The sequence below is a fragment of the Mytilus edulis genome, chromosome 4, assembly GCF_963676685.1.
Source record: "Mytilus edulis chromosome 4, xbMytEdul2.2, whole genome shotgun sequence".
In the NCBI taxonomy this organism is placed as follows: Eukaryota; Metazoa; Mollusca; class Bivalvia; order Mytilida; family Mytilidae; genus Mytilus; species Mytilus edulis.
This window is the reverse complement of record NC_092347.1, coordinates 66,416,816-66,441,099: the sequence shown is the minus strand read 5'-3', so window position 1 is coordinate 66,441,099 and position 24,284 is coordinate 66,416,816. Positions and strand designations below refer to the sequence as shown.

Here is a 24,284-nt window from a genome sequence, read left to right as displayed (position 1 = left end):
TTAGTATGTAAAAAGCAAACGATTTTATGAACAATGTCATAATGGTAAACATTACTCATCCCCCTCATCCCCTTTTCTTTCTCAATTGATCAATTTTGTATATAACATAAAAAAAAAAAGAAGATGTGGTTTAATTTCCATGAGAGAGATCTTCACAAGAGACCAAATGACAAAGAAATTAAAAACTATAGGTCATATTACAGCCCTCAACAATGGCCAAAGCCATACCGCAATGTCAGCTATAAAAGGCCCCTAATTGACAAATGTAAAATATTTCAAACGAGAAAACTAACGGCCTAATTATTGTACAAAAAGGAAACGAAAAACAAATATATAACAACAACAAACGATAACCACTGAGTCACATGCCCCTGACTTGGGACAGACACATACATACAGAATGTGGCGAGATAAAATAATGAATTATACGACCTTTCCAAAAGTGATACTGTAAATCTGTTTAGAATTACTATTGAATGAAAGAAGACGCAAGAAAAGACCTTTAAACAAGTGAATTCTATGTATGATAATGTAGACGAATAACAGTAAGTAACCTATTGAACTTTTAGCACTCTCATGAAGTCCGTAGTTCACGTTTATAAGGATATTATTATATTATAACATGATAACAAATTTAGATCTGCTATCGTGTACGGAAACAGCAGGGAACTTTCAATATCGAGTCTGATTAGTCATTAAAATGTTAATTTTGTAACTGGTATACCACGGTCGTGATATATAGCTTTGAAATACTATATGTTTTACAGATTTATTAATTTCGAATTAATTTATACGTAAAAATATAGAACGACATATGTTACCTTCGACAATATTGTTTAAATTAATGAAAAACTTTACTTTTTATCGACGATTCGTTATCTATTTGATAAATGTCTATTTCGTTTTATTACATGAATGAAAATAATTATGTTCTATTCATTAGTAGATCGAAATTAATTGTTGGGTTTTATTACAAAAGAAGACATTTAATTGTTACTGATATCAAGTCCTGAATTTAAATGTGTAATTAAAACTTCATCATAGAATGTGAGTCTGAATTGATTCTGTTAAACTCGATTTGATAGTGAACATATTTAAATAAAACTGGTCTTAATTAAATTATATACTAATATAATATCAAATATTCGATACGTTTGTGTAGTGCATCATTTTTTGTTTTTATCTATCATACGGAATTCTCTACATACATGTATGATATACGAATAATATGTCGTAGTCTTGGACCATTTTGTCGATAAAATTGACACCAAGAGCCAACTCCTAGTTAAAAAAATATATTTTAACAAGGACAAAGTTTGAATCTTATGGTACGTAATTTTCATAAGGCATTGGGTAAATGTTTGAAATAAATGGAAGACCAGGACGAATTGAAAGGATTATACAAATATAGGAAGATGTGGTATGAGTGCCAATGAGACAAGTATCCATCCATTTCATTTTATATATTTATATTTATGAACATATTAACAATATATTTTGCGAAAGCAAATTTACAGATCTAACATTGTTGGGTTGATGTTCAGACGAGTTGTATATACATAATGTACACAACCATGTATACTATCACTGCTGGTGGTCCGATGGATAAATCTGTTGTAGAGTTGTCACTGGCTGAGTGGTAAAATCCTTGTTTAGACAATCTTATTGGTAATATTGTCCGTAAAATTGTGCACATCAGAAGAAAAATTAAAGAGGACATTTAGGCAAAGTCATTGTTATGTCGCTTTTCCCCACCTTTCTCTTGTTGATAAGACTATAAACCTTTATGAATATATACTCAGACATTAGACAATCAATCAATAGTATTAAAATAAAAAAAATATATTTTTACTTTGAACAAGGATTTGTATAGTGTCACTATACAAATCCTTGCTTTGAACTGCATATTTTTAAATAAAAAAAAATGAATTGAATGCACGTTGTTGATAAATTAAATAGTAAATACTATAGGATCTACTATGTTCTAATAAGGTATGCATAACATTTCAAAAATAGTTACAATGTAGAACAAAACATGGTTTCGCATATTATTGATCAGCAGTTGCTACACATAAATGTTTCATATTCGATGACTTTTTACTTTTATTGTATCTCCTTAATTTGCTCGTAATGTTTACATATATATTATATTTTTAAGGGAAACCACTAGATTATTGAAAAAAACATAGACTGGGTCTAATATCTATTGTATCTTGTTAACTTAAATCCCATGACAAACGATAACTCGAATAATGCAAACTCTTTCATTTGGGAATTTTCGTTATGGGCAACTGCTTTATTTGTATTAAAATTATTATATCTGGAACTGTGTCGGTATTACCTACATGAAAGAATTTGAATCAATGGTCATGATGTTACAATAAAAGAGGGACGAAAGATACCAAAGGGACAGTCAAACTCATAAATCTAAAACAAACTGACAACGCCATGGCTAAAAATGAAAAAGACAAACAGAAAAACAATAGTACACATGACACAACATAGAAAACTAAAGAATAAACAACACGAACCCCACCAAAAACTAGGGGTGATCTCAGGTGCTCCGGAAGGGTAAGCAGATCCTGCTCCACATGTGGCACCCGTCGTGTTGCTTATGTGAAACTTCTCTTAATACATATTATCAATCATGCGGTGTCGTTAACCTTATTCTTAACCTTAACCTGCAAATTTTGATTCTATAAAACTAGAGAATTCCCTACACCAAATTTATTTTTTACAGATATTGATGTATTCAGTTTTCCAGACTTTAGTATTTTACTATTATTTCCAATTACCTGAAAACATTTTGTAAAGATTACAATATTCTAATATTACAACGATATAAAGCTGTGAAAAAACTCATCATATATACCAGGATTGAAATTTTATATTTACGCCAGACGCGCGTTTCGTCTACAAAAGACTCATCAGTGACTGTCGAATAAAAAAATGTTAACAAGGCTAAATAAAGTACGGAGTTGAAGAGCATTGAGGACCAAGAATTCCTTAAGATTTTGACAAATACAGCTAAGGTAATCTATTCCTGAAGTAGATGGGGATATGTATTCGACCCTTCTATGCACAAATAATATCCTTTTAAAACTATGTATGTAATTTTCACATCATACATTTTTAATATAATATTCATATTAAAAAAAGACTACAATAAATACAAGAAAATTAAATTTTTGAAAGCTGTAGGGCGTGAAAACTTGATGAAATAGATGTTGATTTGCAATCTTTTCGTTTTCACGTGATCACGAACTGTTTTCAAACAATCAACAATTGTTACCTTGGCATAAAGCATCCTACTTCAAATTGTTTTCAGCGATTCGTCCTTGATTGCGTTTGGTTGTTAATATGAGTGCATTTCTTTCTAACACAAACAATACAAACGGCTAAGCGCGCAATATTTTGATCATTTGTTTCTAACATACGTTTGCAAAGTTAACATTAACTTTGACAAACTATGCACTCGCTAAAAATGCGTCTACAGTTTGTCGTTCGTCGCTTGTTAGTACAAACGCTACACTTGTTTCTAACTTTAACTTTGATTCAATTATCTGCACGTGGTTTTTTTCCCGCTTAAGACAAACATTGGAACAATCTGCAAAAAGACAAGCAATGAAGTAAAATCTACAACCAAGTGCCTATCATAGCATATATACGTTACAAAAATATAAAAGAATACCTTTGCTAAATCAATCCATTAGTTGGGAAAAAGGGACCCATGGTCCAAAAACACAGTTATTATACTTTACTTTTCCTAGTGTAACAGTGTATAACTTGCAATTTTTTTCCTCATACTTGATACATGAAATATTAAGGAAGGATATGAAATTACATGTTTTAAAAACATGGGTGCTGGATCTTTATGTTAAGTAGTGATTTGGTCTAGTTAAAATAAGGTCAAAAATTAGTATGTCTGAAACGCTCAATCTGAATTTTAGACTCCTTGAACACAGCAATTGTCAATATTTTGAGTTAGATCTGGTAGACTTTTCTATAATTTTGATGTTTTTTTGTCCCAATGATTGTACACTACACTGCAAAAACAAAATGCGATAGAGCAGGCGCAATATTTTTGATTTGATTTCATTGTCTAAAAGAAATGCATTTCGAAATAACTATGTTCTCGGGTCCCATGCTTTAACAGTATAAGCAAAAATCTAGAAACAATATAAGTAATAATCTTAATGATAGGCAACATCCTTCATATATATGAAATAGAATAAATGGTGTAAAGTCTTGATATTTATTATGTATGCTGGTTGAAGGAACCGCATTTAATAAAAGCATTATTGAAAGTTCAAACATGGTTAGTAAACACTGGTTAAACGATGTATTTGTTTCTACTTTTATTGCGTTTACCAAACGATAACAAACGCAACACAATGTTTACAAAATTTTGGTTAGAAAAAAATGCACTCTAATTTGTTCACGGATTTGCTAAAAAGTGCATTGTTTTTAAAATTGGCAAACTATTGATTGTTACATAACATCTTGTTGAAATGTTAAATATAAAATTATAATGGTATTACTTGTTTTCATATTTTCACTAAACAACAGCCATGTTAATTCTGATGCACACTGAATGACAGCAGCAATCTTCACAGTTCATTCACTCCAAACAAGGTTGAGATATCATAATAGACTAAAAAAATCATATTTTAATCTAGCAAATTAGCATCATAGACATATCAGAATTCATAATGATTTTTTTCATTAATCTTTCATGCTGATTAATATCTGCACGTTTTCAAATAAAATAAGAGTTGTCTGTTACAGATGTACATAGATTTAATGCATGTACTAACACCTAAAATCCTATCGATTATGGAATTGATAGAAACAAATACATTTCTCTTGCAATATTAATGTGAAACAATTCCAGCAACACTGTCTAGGTGTAGCCATCGTCAATTTGCAACACCTTTCTCGAATTAACTTGTATGGATGGAACAATGATACGTATTTGTTGCAATTATGAAACGAAAAAGAATATTTATTTTAACAAGTAGATCAGTGAATGTTATAGTTTGTATTTTGACAAAATCAAATTATAACAGAAATTATCAGATTTGTTTGTTTTCTTCAAATTATAAATAATGTGTAAAGTTAGGAGTAGTAAGTAGACGCAAGCACTGATGTTCATATTACTGGTAGTATATATTCTATAACTTTGCAGCTTTTAACTGAGAATTTTATTCATTGCTTCTTTGACTAACCGAAAATGTAGAATATAAAAAACTTTATTTCAACAGATGTTGGCTCTGACGTTATCTTTATAAAATATACTTTCATTAAAAAAAATCTTAAATTTCAATTTATAGTTTGTTATAAAACTTAAGGGAAATATACTTGCAGTTTAAGTTAATGTTTGATTCGGATGAATCAGTTTAGTTTGCAGTGAATTCGAGGTTATCTAGTGATACACAGATAACGTTGTATTACCTTTTCCCGTTCCCTAGAATAAACATACAATTCTAAAGTATATTTTCTCTTGTAATTTCTGCTGTTGTCGGGCACTTAGTCGTACCTGTAACTTTCAGTTCACTCTAATTCAAAGCTTTGTGTCTGGCGTTTGCCCTTCAGGCTTCTTTTGCTTTGAAAAATATCTTTAAAAGTGTCCCTCATCCTAACAACTATCTTCCTGTCCATATATTGCATTTTTTTCCGGGTTCGTTGTCATTTTGACATTTTAATCTCTGATCTTAATAGTTAGATTTCTTAATGATTATTTTTTTTAATTTGCAATACGGCTTCCATTTCATCGTTGAATGACTTGGTAACTTCAAAATTCATATTGTCCTTTAGTTAAAAAAAAAAGTGCCAATCTTTTTCCCTTTTCCTTCTTGGTCACAAAGTGCATGTCTAGAAATTGACAATGAGGGTCAATTGAAAACAAAACTTTACGACAAAAGAAATTATTTCGGCTTTCAAATTGTGAACTTTCCATTTCTAAGTAGCAACATACCAACAGCACCTGAATACGGTGTATATACCTCCCAATTAATACGATATTCTCGTGCTTTCATTTCCTATCATTATTTTCTTGATAGAGGGTTGTTGCTCACAAGGAAGCTATTAAATCAAGAGTTCCAAATGGTGAAGTTGAAATCATCTCTTCGTAAATTTTACGGACGCCATTACGAGTTGGTTGACCGTTATGGAATAACCGTTTCACAAATGATATCGGATATGTTCATTACGTCGTAACTACAATCCCCTTCCCTTTCATAAATGTGACCTACCGAATTAGACTATTTACCGGATTTGTTATCTCATAAGCAACACGACGGGTGCCACATGTGGAGCAGGATCTACTTACCCTTCCGGAGCACCTGAGATCACCCCTAGTTTTTGGTGGGATTCGTGTTGTTTATTCTTTAGTTTTCTATGTTGTGTTATGTGTACTATTGTTTGTCTGTTTGTCCTTTTCATTTTTAGCCATGGCGTTGTCAGTTTATTTTCAATTTATGAGTTTGACTGCGACTCTGGTATCTTTCGTCCCTCTTTCATTCACTCGTCAGATATACTGGATTAGAAAGAAAGCTCATGTAGATGAACACCAATCTGTCTTATAATAAGGTTTCTCCATGTTGACAAGATTGCATTCAATGTGGCGGGATTTGTGGTCTCCTATTGTGTTTTTGAGCTTTTTGCCAAGACGTCATATGCCTCTCTTTTATCTGTGTTGAATAGAAATGCTATATGTACACGTTAATCATATTTATAAATGTATCCTATGTTACTTTTTTCTGACTGTCTGCATGAGTCTTATTAAATATTTACCACAACTAAGCTCAATTTTCCCCAAAATGAGTTTGAATTATTTTTGTGTCATATAGGACAGACCTTAAAAAAGTCTAAGTCTTGTCTTTTAATACATTCAATAATTTGACCAACCTATTTAATTCTACAAGACTTTACTGTCACTGGGAGAGTAAAGATTTGCCTAAACTTTCAGAGTATATGATATCGGGTTATGATTGGATCTGAATGTTCCAAACTTGAGTTTTAACTATACATATTCAACTGTCCACGAGTACCGTATAGATGAATCACCTTGTTCTTACTGTTTATGTAAAACAATATTTTTTGGGGGAGTGCATATCTGATCCAACCTTTTCTTCAAAGCATTTTGTAAAGCATTTTAGGAGACTCGTTGAATGTGAACTGTATTTATTTAAAGTCATAACAGTCAGTTAGATACATATTGACACCAGTAGCGTCCTTCATCGTTCAATGGTTACTTTAGATAGACGGTAAATCTTGTGGTTAACATTGTTGTCGATTAACTTTGTTAAGTACAATTGCCTCCCCAATTTTGTTAAGTTCATTGAATTATGATTTCGACGTCATTTAGATTTTCAATCTACCTTTGGTCATTTTTTTATTATTATATATAAAAGGATGTATCGTTAATGTAGTTTAATGATTCTACACCTGAATCATATAAACCAAAGATTATCGCTATAATTTAACGAAAACACACATATATATATATATATATTTAAATACATAAATGCCAGACAGTCGAACAATATAATCATTTATATTTAATGTTCACTGAAACGTTTCTGGTTAAGAATTGTTATTCTGGAACGGAGATAAATATGTGTTACTAATTCCCAAAACGGAAATAAATATTTGCATTGACAAGCAGACCAGTAAAATCGGGAAATATGACAATAATGTAAAAAGTCAAATAATGTAAAAGTCATTCAGTTGTATAAAACTACTAAATGAAAATTATTAGGAATAACACACATCATGTTATGTCATCTGTTTCTCAGAAATTGACGTTGGTTCAATTATTTTCACCATCATTTATCGGTTGGCCAACACGACGATTAAGTGTCCCAATTCACATGTTTGTTCGGTCTTAGATCTTTAGATGAAAGTAAAATCCTATAGTCTTTTATTTACCAATTGTGTCCGATTACATATAGTGTCCTTTTACCGACTGTGACATTTTGGCTTACTATGGATTCGTATGTTTGCAGGTGCATATATAGAAGACACTTGATGTGTCGACGCACTCAGTCTCGATTCATTTAGAGTGTATGCAAACAACTAAGTTTTAATTAACTAGATTTGTCGTTTCTCAATGGTTTTACAAGATTTTAACATCGGTAAATAAACTGATCATAAATAGCAGGATTACAATTTTGCGTTCTCAAAACTTAAGTAGAAATTAAAAAAAAAAACAACGTATGATATATCTACCAAATAACACCGTTCAGATATTAATATCAGACAAAAGTGTTTCCGATATGAGTACTCAATTGTATAAATATTTTGGATTAAGTGTGTCAAATTTGTTTGATGGCTTTCCGTACAAAGCTGCAACAACTGTCACAGTAGCCTGATTATATGAATTTGTCTTTAATATTTAGTTATGATCCAATGTCTTACTTCAAAAATATATACAGGTACTTTAAATATTTCGAACAGAAAGATGAAAATTTGGGTGAAATATCTGTTTTCAGTATGTCTAAGCTCATTTTGACTTTATGTCTAACATGGTCATTTTATGTGAAACAGGTCCTTTTTCAATTTCTTTATGACATCACATTTACATAACAGCTGATATATCTGTATTTAATTTCAGGCTTTAACCACCTTTTTGATTCATAGTTAAAGCTAGCTGAATTGATAACGTATTGAACAAAATTTATGTATGTTCAGGGTTCCCATAATTGGTCTCATCATGTATCTGTCTTTTAATATGATAAATATTCATATAAGTAAGTAGCAAAAAATGCATATTGATTTAAAATTTAAATCTTAATTCAAGTTCAATTTAAAACACAGCCCATAATAACATTGAGACAATTTAAAATTAATGACTATTAAATAAATGTATAATATAAGAGATTGCATACAAAATTGGTCAATCGTTGCCTTAAATAGCTCAAGAGAAAAACCAGATATAGTATTGCAAAATGTCATATTAACCTTTCTGGTTCTTAAAAATTACAAAACAACAGATATAATGGTTCTGTTTGTTACTTCAGTGACATGCAATAAACATTACATAAACGAACACATTTTGACAGCTATGTTGTTTTTCATCTTTCTTGATGTATAAAAATGGGAATTAAATTGACTTAGTTCACTTTTCATGGAAAAATGAATAAATGTTAGAAGCAAAACGGCATATCTTATTCCACTTGACCTTGAATATTTTGTTGTCGAGTTTTATGAAACGAATTTCGTTATATATCAGTTAAAAAGCTTGAATTGCACAGTTGCAAAAAACTACCTTTTATTAAAGAAATGAGTAAGAACTAAAAACATTTAAAATATTGTAAGTGGAAGCCCGCCATGATTCAGCATGGACTTCGAAGAAAACTGCATTGTATTATTTACATAGTGTGCTAGTGACCTAATACGGTATATATGGGTCAATAAATTCCATATGTGGTGAGAACGAAGCTCGAATACCCCTATGGAATTTACTGACCCCATATTTACCGTATTACGTCACTAGCACACTATGTAACGAATTTATCTTACCGACTATCTTAACGTGTAAAATTTAGACTAGTGACCTATCAAAATGAGGAAGTCTTCAATACAGTTAGCATTAACATGATTAAGAAACTACTTCCTTTGATCCTATAAAAACAGATGCCAACAATGACAACTTGTTAGATTTAAATGTGTTTTGTGAATTTATTTCACTGTATCATCACTTTTTTTTTTTTGTCTGTTGAAACCTTTAAGATTTTTTCTCAGTACTGTTTTGTTTTTCTAAAGGGCCGTAACACCACTACTAACCGTGCATGAAATAAGCCCCGCCTCCTTATTACCTTAATGGAATAAAAAGGGACGTAACTCCACTACTAACCGTGTATGAAATAAGCCCCGCCTCCCAACAAACCTAATATCAAATATACACGGTTTCCACGAGGACGCTTTTAACCAATCATATTCCTAGAAATGTATTCGAGCACCACTGATGACAAAGTAAAATAACAAAAATACTGAACTCTGAGTGAAAATTCAAAACAGAAAGTATGTAAAAGCTAAAATACATCAAACGAATGGATGACAACTGTCATATTCCTGACTTGGTAAAGACATTTTCGTATATAGAAAATGGTGGGTAACACCTGGTTTTATGTCTAGCTAAATCTCTCACTTGTATGACAGTGTAGACGCAACGTGCACTAGGTGTAATATATAATAAAAATGGTATCTTAAATTAGTGTTTAAGGATAATATCAATTTTTATGTCGCTAGTGTGGTTGAGCGTCACTGATGAGTCTTTTGTAGACGAAATGTGCGTCTGGCGTATATACAAAATTTAGTCCTGGTATCTATGATGAGTTTATTTATATATTTGATGCGTAATCAATATATTTATGATTTTCAAGTAAATAAAAGGGTACGAAAGTAGAGTCGGAAAGCTTTTCAAATGTTCTTTGTGTATCTTGAATTTAAATTGTAGATACAAGTTCTCCTAGATATTTGTAAATACAATCTAAGAATCTGTATCCGTGACCTGTTATAATTATAAGATATTAAGGACATATCTAATCATGCAATATTCTTTAAAATGAAAGAGACACATTTCTGTGTAAAGTATATAAAGGATAAATCTAATCACGTAATATGCTTTAAAATGACCAAGAAAAATCCAATGTGAAGTTTAATTTACAACTTGTTCAGATAAAGCTAATTTCGCCTACTTTCTCGTTGATATGAACTTATTTCAAAATATTTGCATGATATATTCCTAATTGAGTCCGGATATTTCTTTGATAAGCTTCAAAGGACAGAACAGAAAAATTTCTTGATGAAAAATTAGTAATAAATCAAATAATGTTTTCGGTTGAGTAAAATGATTGAGAACTCCTAGTTGATGAAATGAAACAAATATTTGATCATTTAACAGCATCTTTCGCTTATGGTTTTAACTGGTACATAATATATAAATCAATTTGAGTTAAAAAGAAAAGAAAATGCGATATTGTTCTCTCTCTCAAATTTGTAATTAATTATAATTAACAAAAAAAAGAAGACAGCAAAAATAAATACAAAAAAGTATAACAAAACGTCCAAAGCAAATTCAAACATGTGGAGTCCGTAAAAACTGAAAAATCAAACGCTATCAATCAACAGAACAAGTGAAAACTGTGACTTGGTACAGGCAAATAAGTACATATGAAAGAAATTGTAATGGCGTAATTAATTAGCTAATCATTTACATAATTTTATATAAGGAGGAAGTTTATGATATATTAAAAATGAGTTAGAGTGGGAACACTTAGATATCTTGCCTTATTAATATGTTATAACTCAAAAGCATGTTGATCGTTCAAGATAAATGTACTATACTTTCCCAAAACTTAACGATGAGCAATGAATCCAGTAAATGGTAGTAAAGTACGACTAATCTTAAAGTTTATAAATGACTGATGAACCTAATATCAAATATGTTTTAAAGGTCGTTATATGAGTGTCAAAAATATAAATGCTAACAAAAATGGTGTAAAACATGTAACATTCAAGCTAACCTTAACGTGAAACCAATGTAAGGTAAGAAGGCCGCAAAATACGTTTCATGACATATTAACGCTGTCAGACAGATGTGTTCAACTTACAATGACTTTAAAAACCAAATATATTGTTGTTTTTCACGTCTTGGTTAAATGGTAAACTACTTAGGAAACCATAACATTGATCATCTAACAAGAAGGACAGGGTCAGACAAACCTTGTCATATGACATAATCTACATTCATAATTATGAACACAATATAATGATTCATAGTGACTAAACAAAATAAAACTGTCGTAGCACGAAAACGTTACGCAGATTGATAGATAATGAACATAATCCCATCCTCAACTAAAACATGCCAAAAACACATGAACAACATTAAATACTTCTTCTAACCTAATAGATTTAAATGGATGCTGTAGTTAATTGTAACTTCAACACCAGTCGTTTCATATTTTAAAATATTATTAATTCGTATAATTTCACTAATTTGATTTGTTCATGGATACATGTAGTCACATATTTTTGAAGGTAGATAGAAAACAGAGGATAGCAAAAGTGATATTGCACGGTTATTTTAAGAATATCTAACCAACCGATATACTTTGTGACGTCATTTAATGAAGTTCATGATATTGTTAAAAGATTTTACAAAGTGTATATTTATGATAGATTATTTGGAAAAAAAAACAATTAAGTATATAAGATATACACCAAAAAGCATTTACAAAATTTAAAATAACAACTAATATGTAGTTATTCTCAAAGTGAAAATATGATATCTAAAAATTTCCAACACAATTCAATGATTGAAAAATAGAGAATATAATTCACTCACGATTTTCATACAAATATGGTCTGAAATAATTATATAACAGTTATAGCATTTGTATAAGGTCAATACAGGATATATCGACCCAAATAAGTTTACCGACCTCGGACTTCGTCATCATTCAATATACTTCTTTCAGTTCCATATATCCTGGTATCGACCTCATACAAAGACACTAATTGTATAATGTTTATTTCTGGGTTTTTTATCGTTACATTATGGAAATTAATACATTACGTCAATGCTGCCTCTAAATAATGCAAACAGAGGATACAAAAATTAGACTACACCAGCCTATAAATTGTCTGTAGTCCCAATTGCTGTCTTAGAAATTAACACAAAGAATAGTACAACATACAATGGCATTCAACAAGCATACACACAGTCGTTGGTGCTAAAATTATATTGAGAGACTGAGGTAACATATCAGTCGGATAAAATCTTCTTGACCAGTTACTTTGGTACTTCTGTAAGATAACATATTAACAAAACATAAGTGTGACCTGCTTTGTGGTATTCTTCTGTTCTTTCAGAAATCAGTGCAGGAACAATTTTATAACCTGCTACTTTAATACATAACGATAATGATTCAGTGGAAGAACTTTAACACGGTATGTTACATTATGTTTACCTATACGATCACGGATTAGTATGCACATCCTTACATTTTGTGTTCCCCTTTAAGATCACAGATCAGTAGTACTTTCATGGCAAGCTATTTTGTGTTCGCCTGCAATATTACGGATAAATGGGAGAGCACATTCATTATCAACTACTTTGCATTCATATGTAAAATAACGGATCAGTAGAACACCTACATACCCTAATCCTTTGTTTTCTGTAAGATAATGGATCAGCAAAAGAAAACCTTCATTCTATGATTCTTTGCAATATTAAGACGTTTATCTTTACGTGTTGGTGGCTAGATAATCGAGTCTTTTAGTATAGTTGAGATGAATGATTTAATGAGTTTATGTAACATGTAAAGGCAGTTTTTATTGTTATCTGCATCATGGCATTATAGATTTTAGCCATTTTACGTGATATTTCTTGTTAAAACTCAATATAGTTGAATCACTTCAACATATGGTAATTTAGAGAAGTAAATAGTTAACAATGGATATTAACGTTTTGTTATCAATAATTACTTGGCTTTTTTCTATCACATTGTTTCCTGCAAATACTGTTGAAGAATTCTTTGAAGAACAATAAACGACTGGGACTTCCGGATATTGTTTTCGATCTGGCACTATATTATATGTAGTTTATAACGCTTCAGTGATATGCACTTCCCCAATGAAAACTTCATTTTAACACAAATCATTTTCTCAATCAAATACAAATGCTTTGCTGCATCCTTTTTTAATAACATTTTATGATTAAAAAAGTTGAATCATCATATATTTTGGATGTGTCGATACACCTTGACATCTATTCTAGTAGTCCTAAATATACAATTAAGTAAAGAACTTTTAAATAAGCCAGTTTTTGATATTTATAGTAACTATACATATAACATGATGTCAAAAGGACTCTGGTATACTTGAAGCATTATGTAGACCGTTTGTTGAGATGTCGAATGATATAAGGTTTCATTTTTTCCCAAATGCATTTTCAAGACCATGCATGTCTCTTGAAAAAATGTTAAAAGCTAAAATATCTGAAAATCCAAAACCTAATACAAAGTTGATGAGCTGATTTTTCGAAACAAAACAACAACAATTATAGCTAAGCTGGTATAGGCTGTCAGATCTTTGTACATTGGGCCTATTGTCCTTGCTTGGCAATAATATTCCGAGTTATAATCGCAAAGTCGGAATTGTCCAATACCTAACTCCTATAGATATTGTAATTGTATAAGGGAAAAGTTCATAAAACTGACTTAAATACGCGATTGAATTTACTTACCAATGGAAATACTTGTAAACAAATGTCTTACCTTGTACAAGCATTTTCCGAAGAAAGTTGAGGGTTACACCTGGTTTTATAGCTAACGCAACCTCCTACTTATATTATAGTTGTGTATAATTTCGTTATGTTGACACAATTATACAATCAATATTAACAAAAACACCAATAAAAAAAGATTTGCAGTTGATGGTAAATCTAGTAAAACGTTATGACATAAACACCACCGCCCAAAATAGAATAGAAAAAGTAAAATATATATACGAGGGTACATAAAATGAAAATAGCACTGTAAAAATGGCTAGCATTCAACCGTAGCTCCCTTCTTGATCATCATACGACCAAAGAGACATAATAGTACACAGACAACCATATTTATTTAATATTCAATTAGGTTTTATAACTTTAAATGCACTGTTTGAGATAAAGGTTTAAACGATCGCGATCTTTGACAAATCTACTGCTCATTAATAGGTTTCTCCGACATCCATGAAGATTGATTATAAGTACCGTCTGTAATATTTTCAATATCGTATCTGTTGGGAAAGGTATTTTTTTTTTTTATCAGATGAGTATATAAACTGCTACTCAGTTGAGAGAAATCAATCATTTTAAATCTAAATTGTCTCATTTGTCATAGACTCTGGCACTGCGATGACAACTAATGTCCAATATTAGATATGTGTCTAAAATTATATAGAGGAAGATTTGTCGGTTGTTTCTTTTATCTCTAATCCGACTCATAAGAAAACAAGAATAGGTCGGCAAGGATTATATTGGTTGAGGGTTGATACGGTGTGTGATATTGAAAAGCCATATCATATACACTTTATTATATACACTAACCTCAAGTAGATGTTTTTTATGTGACAATGACGTCATACAGATAAGGGGTTTTAAAATGACGTCATACAGAATATAGGTTTGACATTACGTCATACGGATTAGGGATTTGATAAAGCTTTGCAACAGTGACTGTAATCGATGACGTGACGTCATACAGATTAAATGTGTGATACAGCTTTTGCAACCGTGCTAATATCGATATCATCACGGGTGGCTGATACAGCACGCTTGCCATTGATTGTATTACACATACAATTTATCTGTATTTACTACTAAGTATATAATAAAAAATATTATATTATTTTTTTAAAGCACCAGATGCGCATGTTGACAATTGATGACCCTTCACTGATTCTAGAGACCAAATATCTAAGATACAAGACCTAATACAAAGCATATAAACCTTTTAAAAAATCGATCTGGACGACATTTTTTTTAACTCATTGCTAAAATGTCCGGTTTTTTCGTACAATCCTTACAGTGTCATTAGAATGTAGTAGTTTCGTAATTTTTTTCTCATATGTCTGTCGGCATTATTATTTTCAATATGTCTTTGAAAAAGTAATATCTTCATACTGAAGCCAAATCACGTTGTACGTGCACTGTACTACTAAGGATCGTTAAAGGCCAGCATATCTTGTTTATTCTAAAAGAAAATTTTACCGAGATTAGGCTAAACTGTTTCTCTGAGGTTTATTGACCTTCACCATAACAACAAATTTCCACATTCACTTTTCTTTTTTGTTTGTGACAAGTGGGTAACAGACAAAGACATGTCATTACTGGAGGCAAAAATATCTCAATAAGTAAGGAAACGTTTTTAACAAAAATCTAAACGTTGAATCAATATTGTTTGTTTGAAAGGGGAAATGAATATCAATATTTGGAATATCATGTCGATCGCCGTTGCCTAACAATTCCGATGAGGACAACTAAGTTATCCCTCGTCGTTTAAACGCGTCTTTCAGTTTGCAAGCATTTATCTGAGACATTAAAACAATTACCTTTGTTTGAACATAAATGGTAACTTTCTTTAACATATATTAAATTGTCAGGGAAAATGTTGTGAACACATAAAATTATTTAATATTTTCTCGTCATGCGAACCCCAGCGATAGCTGTTTCAAAGTTTTGTCTATGAATCCTATGCTTTTAATATAAAATGTTTATTCAGAGTTGCCTCCCGTTCACCACACTTTGTTCTTATAACCATGTCTAAAATAAAACATTGACTAATCCAACATTGCAATTTGTCCTTTTGATACAGTCCAAGCTAATTTTTCATAAGATAAAAATTTAACAAAAAAAAAACAAATAAATTGAATCTATATAACGAAAAAAAAAATGTTTATCAAATAAGCTAAAATAAATATAAAATACAAAAAGCAACTGTGCTACACAGAGCTGTCAGAACATTTTATAGACGTTAGCTTCATCACTGCAGGAACACTCGATTTCCTAACAAACCCATATACATCAAACCATTGCGAAAATTAATTGAAAATTGAAAACGAAAATAAATTGAAAAAAATTACATATATTTACATTATATTTTCCTTTCTTCTAGAATGTAATTATAAAACGACATGTTAATGTATTCCACGATAATCAACATTTTTAAAGTCATTCATTTTTGAAAATTTAAACATTCCAAATTCAAAATACAGCGCGTTTCGGATACAATAGGCTTATAATCAAAAACGTACGAAAGGCAAAATAAAGTGAATAAATAAGATCCCAATGTCTCGGTACATGTATAGTTCATTGAAATAATGTCCTTGTTTGGCCACCCGAAAAAAACACAATGCATACAACAAATAGCCCGAAAAAAATCACCATCCCGAAATGGGTAATTTGTCCAGTTTCATTCTTGACAATCGTACAAAATATAAATCTGGCATCCTTATGTGTCAGTTCATCCACTGGATCGATTACTTTGCTTCTAGACATGTCGTCTGCACGTTTTTACCAGCCTGGTAGAACGTCCCCTTTGTGTTGACACTAAATACCATTAATTTGTTCATTTTTCAAATCTACTATAAATGAAATGTTGAATGATTTTTCAAAAAATATGAAATAATAAATACTTGTCGCTGTCATTCTACTTTTGTTTTTATATCTAATAAAAAAGGTAATCTATCAATATTTTGAACGCAAATTGGTTTATACTAAACCTCATTCATAGATGGAAATCTTCGGTTTTTGAAGCTCATTAATATCGTACTTATATTGCGAGCAAAATTATAAGCCTGGACTGTTTGATGATTTTTTGTTAAAAGAGAGGCGAGTAATCCTAAAAAGGACATTCAAACTTATAAGTCGAACATAAACTGACAACACCAATGCATTAAACATCTTTGTATTAAAAAATAAACGAAATTCCTATATCAAGGTTTTTAAAGGACATCCGTCACTATCTTTGTTTTCTTGAACTATAATAAGTGGATAAGTATCAAGTGTATATCTAGAAGAATCTTTATTGTAGCCAAGAATGGATCACTTAAATATCTGTTTGATTTGTTGTAAATATCCTTTAAAAGGTGTTTTGTTTAGAGTTCTATAAACCCATAAAAATTGATATGCATAACCCTAAAAAAGTAATGCTGCAATATTTTTATTGAAATATACTGCCTCTTCTATTTGATCAATTTCACAATCCTACAACTTGTATAATATATATAATCAAACATCATTTGATGTGTTATAGATTTTTGATTTTGAGTTTCCGCTTTGAATTTTCCTTGGAGTTCGGTATTTTTGTTAATTTACTTTTTATATTTAGACTGCAGGGTCTCGATGTGATATAAAATGTATATAGCAGCTTGTTTCACTATACTCAGTCCGTTAAACATGTTGCTGGGAAAAAAACATGTTTTTTTTTAATTCTACTGTTTTAAACATTTTATTGATCAACACGATTCGGGAAGGTTGACATAGCATTTTAATCTACACATTTTAAAAACTTTAAAAACAACACAAGTATTTCCTAAAACGGGTAGTTGAATACAAATATGTCGAGGAATGTGAAAAGATAGAAACGTCAATGATGATTGGAGAAATAATTTCATTGTTTAAAAATCATTATATCGCTTTTAATTAAATTATACCGTTACAATGACAGTGTTGGTACATTTAAATTCTGCTAAGTTAGTTATAAGTGGGGCTGTAGTAAGATATAACCCGCCCTTTAGTATGGTGACATTAAATGATCATTTATTCAACTTGTTTGTGGTATAACAGATTGCATTACAATCATTTTGCACTAGATTGAATACTAATATATATTGACAGTTGTGAACCGCAAGTGGCCTGGATAGACCTGGTGTTAACCGATAATAATCTATGCAAATAAGGACTAATTACAATCTGATTTATTTCATCGTATTGCAAAATATGTAAGCGTAACATGTGTGAACTTCAGACATGGACTTTAAATTATAGATATTGTTTTGATACCCTTGGAGTTAGATATGATATTGACCTAGTCCTCTCTCTGCTTCTTATCGGATGCAATGACTCCGGACTTTATTTAACATCCCACCCTTATAATGGCCTTCCGCCTTTTTTCTTAGTGATATTTTAGTGAATTTCCGTCCGGTCCGGTTAATAGAAATTACTTTGGTATTTGCCTTTGTATAATTTGTATTACATCTTATGATCAATAGTATATTTATTCTGGAATCAGCATATATTATGATTCAAAGCTCATCAATAAAGATCCTTACTTCATCGAGAATTATTTATCATCAAGATATTAAAAAACCAAAGCCAAATAGTTGTTATTTTTATAATGAATTAATCACAATGTTGTCAACATGTTTTACCTAACAGTATGTATACCCTATATACTTCTGTTCTATATTTAACGGATTTTCCTATTTTATTTATACGCTATCAATGTTAGTGACGTTATAGTCAGCTGATTATGAGAGACTATAAAATCCACAGTTAACAATTGTGCAGTCCTTTTATCTCATTTGTGTGAACTGAACAAGTTGTGTTATAGTATGCACTCGGAACTCCTTGGACTTATTCGATACAAGCTTCAACAAATGAGTGCGATCAATATAAAATTCGGAAATGTTCCGAAAGTAAGAAACCGGAAATGGCAATGAATGATAGCATAGATTGGAATTAAAAAATCCAAGCTATTTTCAACAAAAAATAGTCAAGTTTTCTACGTTAATATTGAAAAGGTTTTGTCTTTAGTTTTTTATAGAAATTTTAAACAGGAAATTGTACAAAAAATAAATGAGAACATTCCTTTTAGTTGGAAATATTTCATGCTATCATTCATAATTTGTTATCGACTGGAATAACATAATATTTGTTGTTGAATATTTAGTAGTGCATCATGGAAGATCATTAGCTAAAGTCATATAAGTGGTGACGATATATATATAATAGTTTGAATTCAGGTCAGATAAACAAGTTCAAAATCTAAGCTATAGAACCCTATATTTCAACTTAAGCCTTGTACTAACGGACCAAAACAACGCCTATCGTATACATAACTATAGGATTGTAACAGATAACCTATACTTTAACCGATATGTACTTAATGTGGCCTTTTACAAAGACAGATAAATGGCTGATCACGCGGCATAAGCAAATACGCACATGTTACTGGGAAAATTAGTTGAAGTTAAATATGTTGTCATGTTGTTGACCTTGTTACAGACAAAATCAAAATTCTTCGGGCAAATCTTAAATTTCTTAATATTCACTTTCTTGATACTTGCTAGGTATCTAAAAAGTTCAAATATGTCATAAAGACGGCATTTACCTTTTATATAAGTTTTTATTTGTATTAATGTTAGTATGACTACGTAAATATGTTATTTCAATTATCAATAACCACCAGTCTCGGTTACCTAGTAGAAACTTTTACTTTGAGAGCATATTAATGTATAAAACATAAAGGAGGATGAGAGCCAAAAACTATAATTTGACCCCTAAAATGACTGTATTTATAGAAAAATCATTCAAGTATTTCGATATTATAGCACTTTGATCGATACATGAACAGAATGATGTAATCTGAAAATTTGTGTGCAGAAAATAGTGGTCAAAATATTTATAAAAAAAACATAGTCAAACCCAAAAGCTTTTTTCACACAATTTGCACCGGTAAACACCCCGTAGCACTATATTTTTTAGGGTAAATATGATGCTCATATCTGAATATTGATAACAAGATTTCAAAATGAGTCTACTTTCGTATATTTTGTAGGTTTTCACCAAACGCAAACTTTTTGAATCCCTAATACACATATCTAATATAAATTTCAGAAATATAAAAAAAAACAGATATTAAGATGTGTTATGATCATCTGGAATATGAAGTTTATCAGATTTAAAAATGCTCTTTGATTTTCGAATTACAGGGCACCACAAAAATGGCGTTATGATACATTGTCCTTTCACGCCTAGTATTTACTAAATAAATATGTTATTGTGTCATTCATTGGCATCATTTTTAGAGTTTCTTCATTTACAATTTCATTTGTAAAACTGCGATAAAAAGTGTTAACTTCATCCTTTACCTCATCATATTTGCCTGTCTGGACAAACCAATAATCCAATGTTTAGGAGTTCTTCTGTAGAATAATTTCTATTAAATTATGTTTCTTTTATTTTTAAGGCATCCACAATGTTTTTTCAAGAAGATAAAAAAAGACATTCAAGTTTGAGGTTCAATTGATACAACAGTATGTGAGGACAACCTTAATCGGAATATAGACAACTAGAACTTCTACTGTTGCACTTACAAAATTGAAAGATTGCCTTTTACAATATCATTACTGCCTTGAAACTGTGATAAAAAACAAATCTGCCAAGGTTTGATGGCGAAAAACAATACTGTCTATGTTTGGTCGCTCAACATTATGACTACTTAGGTTTGGAGGCGAAATACCATTACCACATAGATATGGTCGCGAAACATCATCACTGCCTTGCTAAATGGATTGTGTTATTAGTTGCATGGAAAGTTAAATACAGAATGATCTGTCATGTATTATTACAGGTATAGAACAGACAGTACTTTACACTTCAAAATGAGAAAGATGAAAATAAATGCACACATACATTTCTATATAATTCTATGGAAGTGAAATATGGCACGGACAATCTACATTTCGGACGAACAACTGTTGCATATACAGTAAAAAAGCATTTGACGTTACTTAGTCAATGCTGAAATATGAAAATATATTTACTTTGTATTAATTCTCTTTTTTAATTTCAAGTTTCAAAAGTGTCATATTTTTAAAAATAAAGTATGAATATCTTCTTTATATTTAAACGATTAGTGTAAAGATTTTTTAATCGCGGTCTGAAATTCGTCTGATATGTAATTTTTGGATTGTGTCCTATTCCCGATTAGACATTTCGACAAGATAACGGGAAATGCATGTATAGTAGTACACGCTACAGAATGCCTGTACTAAGACATCAAGACAAAACATAACAATTGTTTTTCATTCGTTACGTTGAATGATAAAGTCGAGCATTTGGTTTTGTCAGGTTTTATGAACGTCTCCCTGTTTTATTTTTATTTTATTTTTGATCTAATCAATTTACAGAATTTGACCATCTTTACACTTCAGTTGCCTTGATTAAAGACAAATCAATAAACGAAAAAAGAAGTGTGACACACAGCAAACAACGCCAAGTACAGTTTTGTGTCTATTCAAAATCAATAATTGGTCTTGAGGAAACGATGATTGTCATCGGAAGGGGACGAAAAATGGTAAACCCGTGATATTAAAAAGAGAGAGAGTCATATCTCTTGAACGTACAAGACACCCTTGTAGATTTTAAAAAAGAGGAGGCTAATGCCGCTACAAGGCAGCACACGACACGCAAACGGATTAATATAAGTTACAAAACTTGTTTCCCATTCAACCATAAATAGGGCTTGAAATTAGCCATTTCAAACGAAACACAAAAAGACATTGATCATTATGGTTCAAAATACAATGGTTTTTTTTCCAATGACATACGTGGAGAGGCAAAAAGTTCTTTTGCTTGATATTTACTTATGTCTGTGGCATGTATTGCAGGACTAAGTAATGTGTAATGAAAAATTAACATGACATATTGGTGAATATGCCACTTCAAAACGATAGAATCTTAAATACGACAGAAATTTTGCCTGATACCATGCCTTCGAATGGTTCCAAGAGAGCTGTTTCATTTCTTTTCAATGTGCAATCAGCACCTATCTCTACATGAACTATCTTATTTATGATCTCAATATTACCGGACGTTTCCATATATGTATACATTAAATACACTTAAACGTACGCGAAATCGAAACAATATGTGCTCTCCAAACCTGTTAGGAGATTAAAATAAAAGGTTTTATTTCAAAAATTTGCTCCATTTTAGAGATAATAAGTCAAATGAAGTATTTCTAAAACCTAGTATTGTGTTGATTGTTGTTGGTTATCTCGTAGATTTGCTTAAGCAAAAGATTTGTCAGATGCTCTTCGACTTTTTGTTTCCGGTTGCTCCTTGCAACCTTCTTAGCGGGATTTGGCAAAACTTTTAGGAATTTTGGTCCTCAATGCTCTTCAACTTCGTACTTTGTTTGGCCTTTTTAACTTTTTTGGATTTGAGCGTCACTGATGAGTCTTTTGTAGGCGAAACGCACGTCTGGCGTATGTACAAAATTTAGTCATGGTATCTATGATGAGTTTTTTCATTATTACACAAATCACAACTTTTATTAAGAAAAAATAATTATAAATTCATATTTCAGGCGTCCGAAGCACATTTCTGAATTTACCTTCTTCAGGAATAAGCGCCTTGACATCATGAAGATATAAATAAAGGCAGCAGTAGTAAACCGCTGTTTGAAATTCATATGAGGCCTAGGATAATGACAAGAAACAAAGAAAATGCAGGGTCGTGCACTTCCAACATATCAAAATAAGAAGATGTTGCATGATTGCCATAGAAACAACTGTCCACAAAAGACAAACTTACGTAGAAGTTACAACGATAGATCATTGTTGGGCCTGCAAATCCAATTCTGCATTGAAGCTGTAGAAGGTAGAAAAAAAGACCTGATTTATGTACAAACCAATAAACGAATAACGAATGTAATATACAGCAACAAACATCAACCCCTGATTTACAGGCTCCTTACTGGGGTTAAACACATACAGAATGCGGTGGGGTTAAACGTGTTTGTTGATGTCAAACCATCCCTAAACTTGGAGGAATGGTTTAAAAGTATAACACAAGAACCAACTATACAAATCAGTTAAAAATGTCTTAACTGTACTTGTTGTGGGTTTATTCATTCCTCTTGTTATCATTTTAAAAGATATTGTATGTGCGTACAATGACCTGGAGCCTACGACAGTTTTCTGTTAATTTAATTAGACTTAAATCTACATTCATTCTTAATAGTCGAGGCTCCAAAATGGTTTCATGCCTAAATAGCACCCGATGTTCATTTCGACGATAAATGTCTCTTCGGTGAGGCTGCAGGTCAAACTGTCTATAATTCAATCTCAAACAAACGTTGACAGGCTGTTATAACCGAAAATGAGCACAATTTTAACTAAAACGGACAAGGAATCAGATTTGTCAACTAGGGGGAAATATTCCTTCATTTGCAATGAGTTCTTTACTTTATAAGGTCAAGTTGTAATAAAACAGTGTACGTACTAAAGCATTGGCCTACTGGATTGGTAAATAATCGCATCGGAGTAATCGACCCTGCAGAGGAAATAACTTTTAACGGTACCTATTTTAATGCATAGAATGTGCATTTAGGTAATAAATGTCTCCTGGGTAATGCTCCAGGTACACATATTTTTAAATTCAGAAAATACATACAAACACAGATCTAACCGAATCAGGACCGGAAGTAACGCCAAACATGTCTCAAAAATCGTTTGGAGGTATTTGTCTGAACTCTATATCCGATAATGACATGTTGACTGAGTGGGAATTTTCATAGCAGGAAACGTGTACCCAGTAGAGCAAATCGATCTCTTCTTGTTCCTTTTGCATTTCGTTCAATTACTTCAGGTTTGCTTGTTACCTTCAGTAAAATGACAATATTCAGCAAATATGACCACTAGTGAAAATTGTACCGTATCTGAACTTCTGATTTGTTTCTACATAGGGTCCCAAAAGGTTTAACACAACCATTGAAACA

At 31.2% G+C, this 24,284-nt stretch overlaps 1 long non-coding RNA gene across 1 annotated transcript; it reads left to right on the top strand.

Moving 5' to 3' along the window:
- Positions 1–19,075: 19,075 nt before the first annotated feature.
- Positions 19,076–21,404, top strand: LOC139518506 (uncharacterized). The gene is made up of 2 exons (XR_011663384.1): positions 19,076–19,194; positions 20,748–21,404. It is a non-coding gene; the product is annotated as an uncharacterized lncRNA (long non-coding RNA).
- Positions 21,405–24,284: the final 2,880 nt, after the last annotated feature.